The sequence below is a fragment of the Camarhynchus parvulus genome, chromosome 12 (genome assembly GCF_901933205.1).
Source record: "Camarhynchus parvulus chromosome 12, STF_HiC, whole genome shotgun sequence".
In the NCBI taxonomy this organism is placed as follows: Eukaryota; Metazoa; Chordata; class Aves; order Passeriformes; family Thraupidae; genus Camarhynchus; species Camarhynchus parvulus.
The window spans coordinates 15,377,265-15,389,614 of NC_044582.1; positions in this window are offsets into that span (position 1 = coordinate 15,377,265).

Sequence of the window (12,350 nt, forward strand, 5' to 3'; positions counted from 1 at the left end):
GGGCCAATTTCAACCAGTGTGTGACAGCAGCTGATGTGGCTGTCTCAAGATTTCCCCAGCCTCATCAGCCACATCCTCCTCAATCAGAAATAAAGCTCTTTGTGAGATTATTCAGCTTCTCCAACAAAAAAGATGCACACTCACTTGTTAAATAGGAGATCATTAAGACAAACAAACCAGCTCATAATGTCAGTGGAGCAGTGTTTGCCAAAGGTGGAGAGGGAAATGTTAAGGCAGACATTAGATTTCAACATACAGGGAGTTAGAGAGCAAAATATGCATTTTCCCTCATTTTTCTAATGAGGAATTAATTTTTAGAAGAGAAGACACGGTTAGGCACGCTGCTAGATTTTGCAGAGGGAGGGACTGGAAGTGGGGAGCTGCAGCCAAGGGCAGAGCCTGAGCCACAGAGGAGCCCCAGTGCTCAACATTCGTTCCTCAAGTTTGTGGTTGAAATACTCTAACAGATATCTTAGTGACATCCTTTTCCCAGAAACAGTCTGGGGCAGTAATTCTGACAGGACAAGTCAGCTGTAATGAATCTCTTTCCTCAGCACAGATGGGGCCTCGCTTTACTCACATGCATTGCTCCTTCCACTCCCTAAGACTGCGTGGAGACAAGAGAAAGCAGCTCTGGCCTCTTATCTTACCTGCCTGAAACAATATAGTGGCAATCAATAAATGAACTACGTTTTCTTTAAATATGCAATTACATGGAATAGATTATAGAAGTGACAACACCCAGAACAACTCCACAAACACAGAGCTGGCCTCTGATTTCTATCAATACCAGATGAAAGTCGTGTAGTTGCTCATTTACAGCTCAAAGCTGCATTATTTTCCCTAACTCAGGCTCCATTGGTAGTCAGCTGAACACTCTAAAGCAGAAATACCAACCCATCTTGATATTCCTTCCACAGTAAATAATGATTTACAAAGGGGGGGGGAAATCTCCCTTCCCCTCCCTCTTTCAATTCATTAAGCTCAACTGTGATAACCAGTGAGGCATACAGGAAAGGGTTAGGTATCTCTGCCTCTGAATATTTAATTCAGGACTAAATGTAATGCACAGCATCCTTGCACCCTTGGGAGTTCAGCAGCCAATATGCCAATGAATATATCCTGACAATAGTGATTTTTTCTGCACTTTGGAGGCATGAGTGACATTTGCTCACCACATATGTTACATCGGATGCTGAGGTCTACACTTGTGAGAAATTAATCAGAATCCATCTGTTTCCTTCTCATCCTGGACAATTTCATTACAACTTAACCAAAGATTATAGGATTCCCATGTCTGTGTCCCCAGCCCCCAGCCCAGTCTTGGTGTTTCTATACCAAATGATTAAAGCTGCTTAGTTTAAGTAAGGTCAGAATCAATCTTCCTTCCTGCAGGGAAAGGCATAATGCTCGTGGGCAGGGTCCAAAATCTGCTCTAAATTACATGTAGGTAAATCCAGAATATCCCTACTGTACCAAAGGGTGTTCAGATTTATCATGGAGCAGGTTGTGGACCTTGATCTATCGATACAAATTTCTGGTGGCTGATTTTGGTGGATATCAGGCTCAAAATGGCACAAAGTCAGTCACTGTAGGTTGTCTGTTACATCTTCATTTACCTGTCCAGGTGGTGAAGGGGGAGGGCTCAGCCCTTCTGTGGGGCTTAGAGATACCATGACACTGTTGGGAAAAGAAAGTGCTTAAAGGGCTTAAAATACTGCCTGTACTTAGGTGGCTTAGAAAATTCTCAAAACACTGCCTGTACTTGGGTGGCTTAGAAAATTCTTTGCTTATTTTGTATTTACTGGTACCTCTTTAACTCATTGGAGTAGCAAGGGAGGACTGGACAAAAAGATTGCTTGGACCCTGATTTGTAATGCTGGCTTCTGCACAATGATGGACAAAGAGCATAAAAGTGGGGGATTCTAGGAGTTCTTTGGAGAAGGCGCAAATGGCTTAACAAGCCCAGAAGCAGAAATATCCATGAGATTCTGGTACCAAATTACTCCATGACAGTTCCAAACACGAGGCTTCCTGAATGACAGAGAAGCCAAAGCTGTGAACCAAAAAGAGAGGTTTCCATGACAGAAACTGGGCAGAGAGACACAGAATGAGAGGCCTGGGAAAGCCCAGAAAGGAGAAAAGGGAGCTCCAGTGCTAAGGAGCTGAGAGGCAGCTGTAGCACCAGGGGTCTGCAGTGCAGCGAGGCCAAACTTGGTACAGAGGGGCCAGGCTGAAGGATGCTGGCTGCACACAGCCATGGCAGGTCCCAAAACCTTTTCAGCACTCACCTGTGACTGTGGCAGAGAGAGCTCAAGCAGAGTAACTCACCCAGCAGTGGGAGGTGGAAGCTGAAGGTGGGTGAGATTGCAAAGCAAAACACCACCAGCAGCCTGAGAGGGAAGCAGGAGAAGCTTCCTGAGCTGCTGCCTCCCTCAGTGCTCCCAGCCATCATTCCAGCTGACTTGCAGATAACCTGATAGTTATTTTTGAAATGAAGGAGTGCTCGGATCAGACTGTCACAGCCTGTCTGTTCAATCAGGAGTTACTTGACCAGGTGGGTTTTTGCTGTAACATAATCACAGGATAGCAGGGCTGGAAACAGGACCCCATTCCATCTCCAGGGCTGGATGCTTCCTTGCCAATGAGATATTGACACATTGGGAGATAGCTGTAAAAGCAAAGATCTTGCATAAATTAACTTATGCTATTTATAGACATGGAGAGCAGCCTATCCATGGGACCATCTGCTAATCTATGTCCCATGGCAATTAAAGTCAACATTTCACTATATCTTCTCCATCAAGGGCTGAGATTATGCACTGAACTCCTTTTTTTAGTATAACACTAACCTTGCATCTGTGCTGTTCAGTGTCTCTTTCCTGCTTTCCATGGCACTTTCCATGTCCATTCTCTGAGTGCCTGCTGCAAGAAAGAAAATCTCAGGAGGATGATTTTTATTCATTTATAATGAAGGGGAGAATGGGTTCCTCATGTTTCTCCAGAACTTCTCTGTTTTGATAACAAGAAAACAGACATTATGTACTAAATTAATGAATTCATATATTTGACACAAAGTGATCTTCACACAATCAAATTTTATCAATTGTTATAAACAAACCACATAGATTTTCAGAAGTAACTTGTGATTTTGGACATTATGTTTTTAATGTTCCTACCTAAGATGCTTCCAAAAATTATCAAAAACCTGAGAGCAGACCTCTTTTCTTCAGACCATCTCATTTTCTTCAAGGAAAGCTGGAAGCCTGAAAAGTATGGCATCCAAACATTCTGCTTTAGAAAAAATGTAAAGACAAAATCCAGCTGCAGTTACTGTACCACTTGTCCAGATTATAGATACAGAGAATTTTCTGAAGTAACTTGAAAGCTTGAGTCCTACTGCCTCATTCTCTATCTTTTTATACACAACACATTTTTATTACTCCATGTAATTTTAATAATTTATACTGGCACCATCACTTTAGCAATTGCCTTCACTACATTTAGCAATAGGAGTTTCTATAACAGCAAGGAAGAAAATACATAAGATTTGATAAGCAGGAGGGTTTGCAGAAAGGCAACCTTACAGCAGGACTGAAGGGCTCCTGCTCAGGCTAAAGATATTATTTTACAGATATAATTACAGAAATACATGTTTCATGGACACTAATACATTTGGTTAATTAAAAAAATATTAATAAAGGCTTTCTTAGCTAGTGAATTGATCAATTACACAAATAAAAACTCGAGTAATGCTCCAGCTCTGTCACAGCTGATATTACAGAAAGCTTCTCTCTTCAAGCTGTGTGGGGATGTGCGTGAGGGAGGGAAAGAAATGGAAACATTAAGCAGAGACACAACCAATCCTTATCTCCTGTTGGGCTGAAACCTCACTGCAGTCACAAGACAATCAGAATTATGTGAGCACAGAGCTTTCCCCACTCTGTGCTGGCTGAGCCCCTCTGTGGGCAATGATCACCTCCCAAATATCCCCTCCCTCCCCTCTCTCTGGTTTCCACTTTCCATCACAGGACACAAAACCTGAGCTTTACATCCACAACTGTCCTCCCAAGGGTCCAAACTCTCTGCTCAAAGCCTAAAGGTTATTATGCAAAGTCCTAGAGGAGAAAACTGGTGTAATGCCTTCCCTCAGCACCTAAAAAGACACAACAGACCATTACTGGCTGAGGATATAACACACACAGAGTATACCAGGGCAGAGATGCAAGTATTTGTGGAGAGGCTTTAAAGCCATTGTTGTCCATTTTTGCACATTAAAACCCACAAAGAGTTTTATTTAGAGCACTAAATCCTTTCATTTCTCTCTGGCTAGATTTTTTTACTGTTAAAATATTCATCATGCACTCCAAGAATCTCGATGCCAAGTATTTGTTTTATTTTTTATGACCTTTTAAAGTAGTTTCTTTAAAATATCTTCAGGTGTACATATTGCTGTTAAAAGAACACTGAAAATAATTGTTAATTGTAAAACAGAAAAGAGAGAAATGAGGCATCAGGCACTGCTGAGACCTCAGTACAACAAAGGGTGGATTCCACAAAGTTCAGTGCAAAGGGCACAGAAAGGGCATTTTTTCAAAGTTGGAAGTTTTCAAAGTTAAATTTTTTTCAGGTTTCACGTAAGTAAATGTAACTTTCTATTGCCAGTGGGGGTGGGGGATGGAGGAAGGCTTCTTTAAAGGGGTTATTTGTGTCAAAGACCTACGTTTACATTTCCCTTCAGATGAACAATATATTTTGTGAGGTGGGTGGCTGGCACTGAGAAAAATCAGTATTTTCTGCCTGAAAATTCCCCTCTAATCTTGATACCCTGGAGGCTGAGCCCAGTTAATCCTGTAGCTTTTGGGATGGTGGCAAATCAGGTACCTCGTGCCTGGGAAGACCCTTTGGGTGGAGCCCTTTGGACAGAGCTCAGCTCAGAGCTGGGCTGCTCCTCACCCTGCAGCCGCCCCAGCCAGGGCTGCTGCCAGTGATCCAATGCAGGGTGGCAGCTGTGAAGCTCGGTTACAAATGCCTGGGAAGAATTACCTTCAGCTTCCAGAACATTGCTTTCAGTCTGAGGAGATGCAGACGCCTCCCCTCTCCTCCCCATGAGCCTCTCTGCTTTATGCACTGAGTCAACCTCATTCTCATCACCACAATGTGAACCATTATGTTTCCTTCTCTGCTCCCATCTGGGATTGAACTTCTTCCACATGATAAAAAAAAAAAAATGTATTTTTACTTTCCTTCTTTCTGTTTCTTCTCACAGAGGAAGGAGTCAGAGTGAGGCGTGAACCTGAGAAATTATCCCACATTTGCACCAACTGCTTTGGCACCTCCTCCAGAAGCTCTCTGGCCACTGGTGCTCCTTGGAGGACACAACAGCATCTCCATGTGATTTCACAGAGAGTTTGTGCCATTGCTTCTCTGTCCAAAGGGCTTCCAATCTGCATCTATACAAACATAGAAAGCAGAAGTTAATATTTACCAGTGATCATATCCAGGAACAAGGGATGTGCTTGTACATTGTTATTCCACCTGTTTTGTTTTCTCTCCCAGGCACTGAGATTAATGAAAAAAAGGCAAGGCTGCATTTGTAGACACTGACTACACTGTTACTGAGCACAGAACTTAACGCTGAATGTCTGGGTCATTTAAAAAGTGGCCTGAATTAGTGAGAAAAAGCATTTGGTTTATTTATGGACAACAGGGGGATTCACTATATCATAGGCTTCCCAAGCAAAATGCTCCAGTTAAGGCAAAGTAAAGACATCCCGCAACTGGGGAGGGAGCTTGTTCTTTTCAGCAGATCGCTGGTTCTATGGCATATTAGGTGTCATTAATGGATTAAATAACTTTTATGAAACATGACCTGCTATTTCCACAAACAAGACTCTTAACTTTACCACAAATATTTCCTCCAAACTCTTTGATTTTCATTTAGTGTCTATCTAAAAGGCTAAAGACCCAGGCACTCCACTCAGTTGCACTGACATTATCTTTTAATTAGCAGAGGTCACTTAATGCTTTTAGTGCAATCAACAGTTGCTTTCTTTCCATGATCAACTACAAGAGCACCACAGTTAATGCAGACTGATTAAAACTTGAAAATCCTTTAGAGCAGAAGTATCTCAGGACAAATATAATCAAGCTACTGCCTGTAGATCATTTTCCTTGACATCTTTGATTGCAGCACCACCAGGAAGAACAATCCAGGAGCTGTGGGTAAAAGGCCTCTCTTGTCCCATGGGTCTCGCTGATAAAGCCATGGGTGAGATTAATCCCCAGGGTTATCTCCACCTGCATGTGTTGGACATCCATTGAGTGTTCCCAAAACCTTGTCTCAGTAGGGGGAAAACTAAAATTACTGCTCACACGTGGTTGATAAATGATTAGCAAAGCTCACACTGGAGAGATTTACACAACTTGCTGCTTGACACTGCAGCTGAAAACACACCTGGGAAATAAGGACCAACCTTATTATGTCTTGCAAATGTAAGTCAGACTCCCTCAAATGAAGATGAAGCTGGGATCCTTGTCTGATTTCAGTGGAGAAAGACCCATTGGGTATTTGGTAGTGAGGAATTGGTCTGTAGTGAACAAGTTTTTTGGGAGTAGGGACCATGTTCAGGTCAAGAGAGTGGCAAGTCTTCTATATCAGAGTCACCTGCTAAGGGACAGATTTTAAAAGCTAAAGGCAGGCAGATTGAGCTATTGTCTCCAATATCTAATGATTTTGTTAATCCTTATTATTTTGACCCATGCACAAAGAAAATTATTCCAGGAAACCAATAGTAACCACTCCTTTTTAATCCCAGCATTATAACTGCTATGGGGGTCGCAAAGTCAGTAAAATGAGCTCTTCCTATGCCAGTTATAAATTAACCAAGGTTTCTAATCTTGGTAGCTTTTCATTGCTAGACAAGGAGCATATGTCAGAAGACATATCACAAACAACAAAACCAGGATGAGCCAGGCCAAAAAAAAAAATAGAGCAAGCATGTCCATTTAAAAAACAATTACCTAGAGCTGCCTTGGAATGGCCATATACATCCCCAGACCTGCTGCTTTCATCTCCTCTGCTGCATTTAAGTTATGAAAGGATTTAGTTTCCCAAGAAAAGAATTTGAGACACAAGGAAGGCAGGGCAATTTTAAATTAAACAGCATGACTATGGTAACATCTGCAATAGATTGGATGCCCTAAACACAGTGCAGGAGAGATCTGTCGTCTTATCTACGGTTTGGTAAATAATTTCTCCTACTTCAAGGGTCATTACATCTTCAGCTCTTTCTGTCATCTGTGATTCCACTGAGGGGCTGGAGAATAAAGTCTCTACAGGTGCTTGTGGTGCAAGTGAGCAGCTATAAATAACATCCTGGAGTTCTCTGTGCAGGGCATAAAAACCTCATTCCCAGCCTGACGTGCCTTCATTAGGCACCGACTCCCAACCCCACAGATCTCAGCATCTCCCAGCATTGGATTTGGCAGGTGGTCACTAAGCAGCAATATGAGCCATTAGGGAAAAGGTTTTTCTGTTCCCCCACATCCCCAAAGCCCCATAGCACTCTCCAGAGAGAAATGGGGATTTGGGGTGGGAGGAAATCCTGCCGAGTGGCTCGTTCCCAAAGGGGTGATTCAGCACAAAAACCTCCCTCTCCAGTGCAACAGCCTGAACTCTTCAGGTGGGGGATGACAGAGTGTGGGCTGGGAGCACATCCCCACCGTGGGGTTGCTCTCCCACATCTCTCCCCAGCTGCCCCAGGCACTGACTGCAGCCAAGGGGAGCTTGAGGCTCCCTGGGGCTGTGAGCTGCCCCAGAGCCACACACCAGGGCTCCAGTGCAGGCTGAGGGGAACTAAAACAAACCCCTGAGTCTGCCTGGAGACTGCTTCCATCACTGGGAAGGAGATTTAAGGCTGGGGCTGGTGCAGCAGCATCTCCCTGCTGATACCTGGAGAGACACAAGCTTGGTGCTGTACCAGCACAAAGAGGAGTCATGGAGAACGTGAAGGGGTTCTCATTGTAGGGGTGCTGGTTTTTGGAGAGTCGCCCTAATTAAAGAGGAGGGGGGGAAGTCCCAACCAGATTTCATGTACAAGGTATTAAAACTAAAAGAGCTGAGGAGAAGGTGAAGGGGCAGGCAGAGCTAGACACGTAAGCAGTGCACAGAGACCTCATGGGACAAGGTTAGGACAGAAGTGACAGCTGGTCTGAAGAAATAGCATTTTAAGATCCAAAACTCTGTCAGGAAAATCCAACCCGTGCGGCCGATAGAGGAGTTCAATAAAAAATGGGCAGGCAGAGAAAGGACACAAGGTACATAAATACATGCTTATTCAATAAAGCAAGAAATGGAACAGCAAAATTGAGCAAACAAGGCTGCCTGGTGGTGGGAGACAGCCTGATTTATTTGCCTTGCTGAGACACAGCAGCGTGGAAAACACAGCAGGGAAACTGTGTTGTCTTGGTAGGAATTATTCAGCAAAGGAGGGTTAGGTCATGGCTAGAGCATCACAAAAAGCCTCTGCAAGCCAACTTTCCACAGGAAGAAAAATCACACAGACCATGCATAATTGATGCAGATGTACCAGGAGTGCTGAACACTCTAGGGATGGGCAGGAAAATTACTTAAAAGGGAAAAAAAGTCAACAAATAGTTAATAATAAAGCAGGAGTGACTTCTAATTACCTGTACAGAACTGCCTACAGCCCGTGCCACAGTGACAAGCTGTTTCTTAGCAACTCAGAGGCAGCTTTTGGAAGGGCTCCTTCCAAGGAGGGAAGCTCCCACCTTCTGGGGACCAAAGTTCAGCAGTGAACTCTGACTACACCATTAGGTTTTAGGGGCTCTGGTACATTGCAGGGATGTATTTTACCTCCTGTATGAGGAAAGAAGGCATCAAAAATAAAAGATTCAGGAATGTGGACAGGAATCAAGCAGCCCTGTAAAGGAGGATACTGAGCTAATGGGTTTGGCATGAGGGACACCCAGGAACTCCTGGCAGAGGAGGGGTGCAGCATCACCTGAGTCAGCAGCACAGAGAAAGTGCAGATTCTCAGGGCCAGATGGTTTCACCCAAAAGCTCTGCAAGGAGACAGCAACAGAGCTGCTAGTGCAGAGATCCTTTCCCATTAACCCCCTTCTTTGAGAAATGCTCAAGACAAATCCATTTCCCAGCCACGATTTTTTTCTCCTTGCCAAAAAAGCTGATTATTTTGGGAAGTCAGCAAAAGTTACACACACCTTGCTGAACAACACATTTCTACAGAGCAAAACTGCACATATCTGAAAATAATATAGAAAACTCAAAAAAAAAATCACATGATCTTTAAAATCATCTCAGGCACAGGCACTGGCAAGGGTCTGTTGATGAGTCAAAATATCCAGAAGAGAGGAAATATTGCCATGGCTCAAGAACTGGTTAGGAGACAGGCGTAGGTGGTTAATTTTTAAGTGGATCAAAGAACTGCATCACCGTTGATGTTTAATAAATTAATGAGATGGAAAAGTACGCAAAGAATAAATGTCAAATAGCAGAGAGAAGCTAGGAAAATTGCAGGGGGCCAGGAAATCTGCATGAGCAGACATATAGAAAAATAAACACACCCAGAGCAGCCCTACTCTTCCTACATGAGGATTTTAATTCACTGTTTCTAGTGATAATTAATGGTGAAAAAGAACAAAATTAAATGGAGCTGCTTACAGCAGACCTGCCTAAAGTTTTCTCTGTGGTGAGCAGAAGTGTCCCCATCCCCAGTGCCATCAGACTCTTCCTCTCATGCAACCTCAGTGCCACTGCAGTCCCTGGAGGGATGAGCTGTGGGTTTCTGTGTGGGCAGTGCCAGCCACAACCCTCCATCTCAGATTGAGGGCAAAAGTCCAAAGAATAACCAAAAAATAACACCAAAAAGAAGCAGTTGGGGTCTGGTTAACTCCAAAAGTAACAGAATATACTGGAGGTTAATTGAGACTTGCCCTCAAAGGAGAGAAACTTGGGATTTCTTCTCAGTAATGAGGAAAAGGAAAATAATAAAAACAATTTTAAAAATCATTTGGGTGTCAGGAATTTAAAAGTGATGGAAAGATATTCTGGGGGACAAAAAGCTGCATGGAATGTGCTGTACTTACTTCACAACATGTCAGTGTCCAGCAAGACCTTGCCCACGGTGGGATTTGCACAAGGATCTGCAGTTCCTTTTATCCTCCTTCACCTAAATGTTCCAAGCACAAAATTTGGTAAGGCAATCACTGTACTGGTGCATTGGAGAAGGAGAAGCCCTTCTCACCCAGCAGTGCTCTGATGTGCATTGCAGTGCAAATATTCTCCTGAAAGACACGTTAATAAAGCGCTCTATTAAAAATAATCGGCCAGCAGAAGAGTATTGACTGTGTAAATATGATATTGGAGAGCTGGGAGAAAGTAAATATGGGAACAAGCAAACACTGTTTTGTCAGGAGGGGGCAAACCCCCAAAGCCACAGAAATAAGCAAAATTGTTTATTATTTGAGAAACATGAGGTAGAAGTGTTTAGCCAAGCACTGAGTCAGTGGGATGTGGGATGTCCTCAGCCAAGTCCCTCCTGCTGAACACAAGCTCCTGCCTTGCAGGGATTGTGCCTCCTCCTGCTGTCCCCAAAGTGACAGCAGCATCTTCAGCTGATGGCATTGCACACGGCTGATATTAAATGCTTTCAAATCTGATCAAACGCTTTCAAATAAAATGGAACTTACATTAAATGGCCAGAAAGCCGTCAGTTCTGGTTTTTTAGTCCTGGACTCTCTCCTGAGTTCCTGACTCAAAAAAGAAAACATTGTGGCTATTAAGTAAGTAAAGCTTGATTTATCACACAGAATTTGAAAGTGTTTTCTTTGAAGCATGCACTAACAGGTCAAATTTTCCCAACTTTTTCTTTGGCTGGAATGCTAAAAACATGGAATAGATAATTCCATGGGCATTTTTGCAACCAAGGCCATAAGAAGGAGGTTTGGAACATCTTTGTTCCTCTCAATTTACTTAACCTTTATTTCTTTTTTCTTAAGGGAGTGTTGTAATACTCTGAACTGAACTATCTACCCAGTTTTCTTTTGCTCGGGGAAGTGCCAGGAACACGACACCTTCTGGAGCCTCCATTTGGGATGCAGGCATTACCCAAGGAATCTGGGGGTGACACATTTGGCAGGATGCAGGCAGTTGCCCAAGGAATTTGGGGGGATCACACATTTGGCAGGATGCAGGCATTACCCAAGGAATCTGGGGGTGACACATTTGGCAGGATGCAGGCAGTTACCCAAGGAATCTGGGGGTGACACATTTGGCAGCATGCAGGCATTACCCAAGGAATTTGGGGGATCACACATTTGGCAGGGTGCAGGCATTACCCAAGGAATCTGGGGGGATCACACATTTGGCAGGGTGCAGGCATTACCCAAGGAATTGGGGGGATCACACATTTGGCAGGGTGCAGGCATTACCCAAGGAATTTGGGGGATCACACATTTGGCAGGGTGCGGCATGCCCAGGAATTGGGGATCCACAAGGTAATTACAGGAATTGGGGGATCACACATTTGGCAGCATGCAGGCATTACCCAAGGAATCTGGGGGATCACACATTTGGCAGGGTGCAGGCATTACCCAGGAATCTGGGGGATCACACATTTGGCAGGATGCAGGCATTACCCAGGAATCTGGGGGATCACACATTTGGCAGCATGCAGGCATTACCCATGATCTGGGGTCACACATTGGCAGGGTCAAACCAGATTGGGGGCATATGGCAGAGCAATTACCAATCGAAGCCACTTTTTTCACAACCCTCACAATGCACAGACTCGTTTTTCAGCTGCAAATGTTCCTGCTGACAGCTATCCAACTTTGTAATTAGTGACAAGACAGGGAATACTTGGCACTCCAGGTGCACCTCCATCCAAGGGGTCCCCTGGCTCTCACCAGACACTTCTGCAGGGTGGGATGTGCTGCACAAATGGATTTTCAAAGAGTCCCAGGAGGGGAACGCCAGGCACCAGCAGGAGCAGGGGGTCCACCATACCAAAAGTGGTGGAACCCTCCCTAAAGTGCCACTGAGGCACTTTCCCTTCCAGGGGAACTCTGAGGTCTCAAAACAGCACATGGGGCATCACTTCAGCACATCCTCGGGCTTTGCTGGAGCTGCAGCACTCCAGCTCTGGCTGCTCTGCTCATTTCACTGCCCAGCCCCTCTCCCTGCTCCTCCCCAGGCAGGGGAGCTGGGATAGGTTCTCTTGTATTTGCAGGGTTCCCAGACTAAGGAAGGAATGATGAATCTGACTCTAGGTTCTTAGAAGGCTAATTTATTGTTTTATGATATT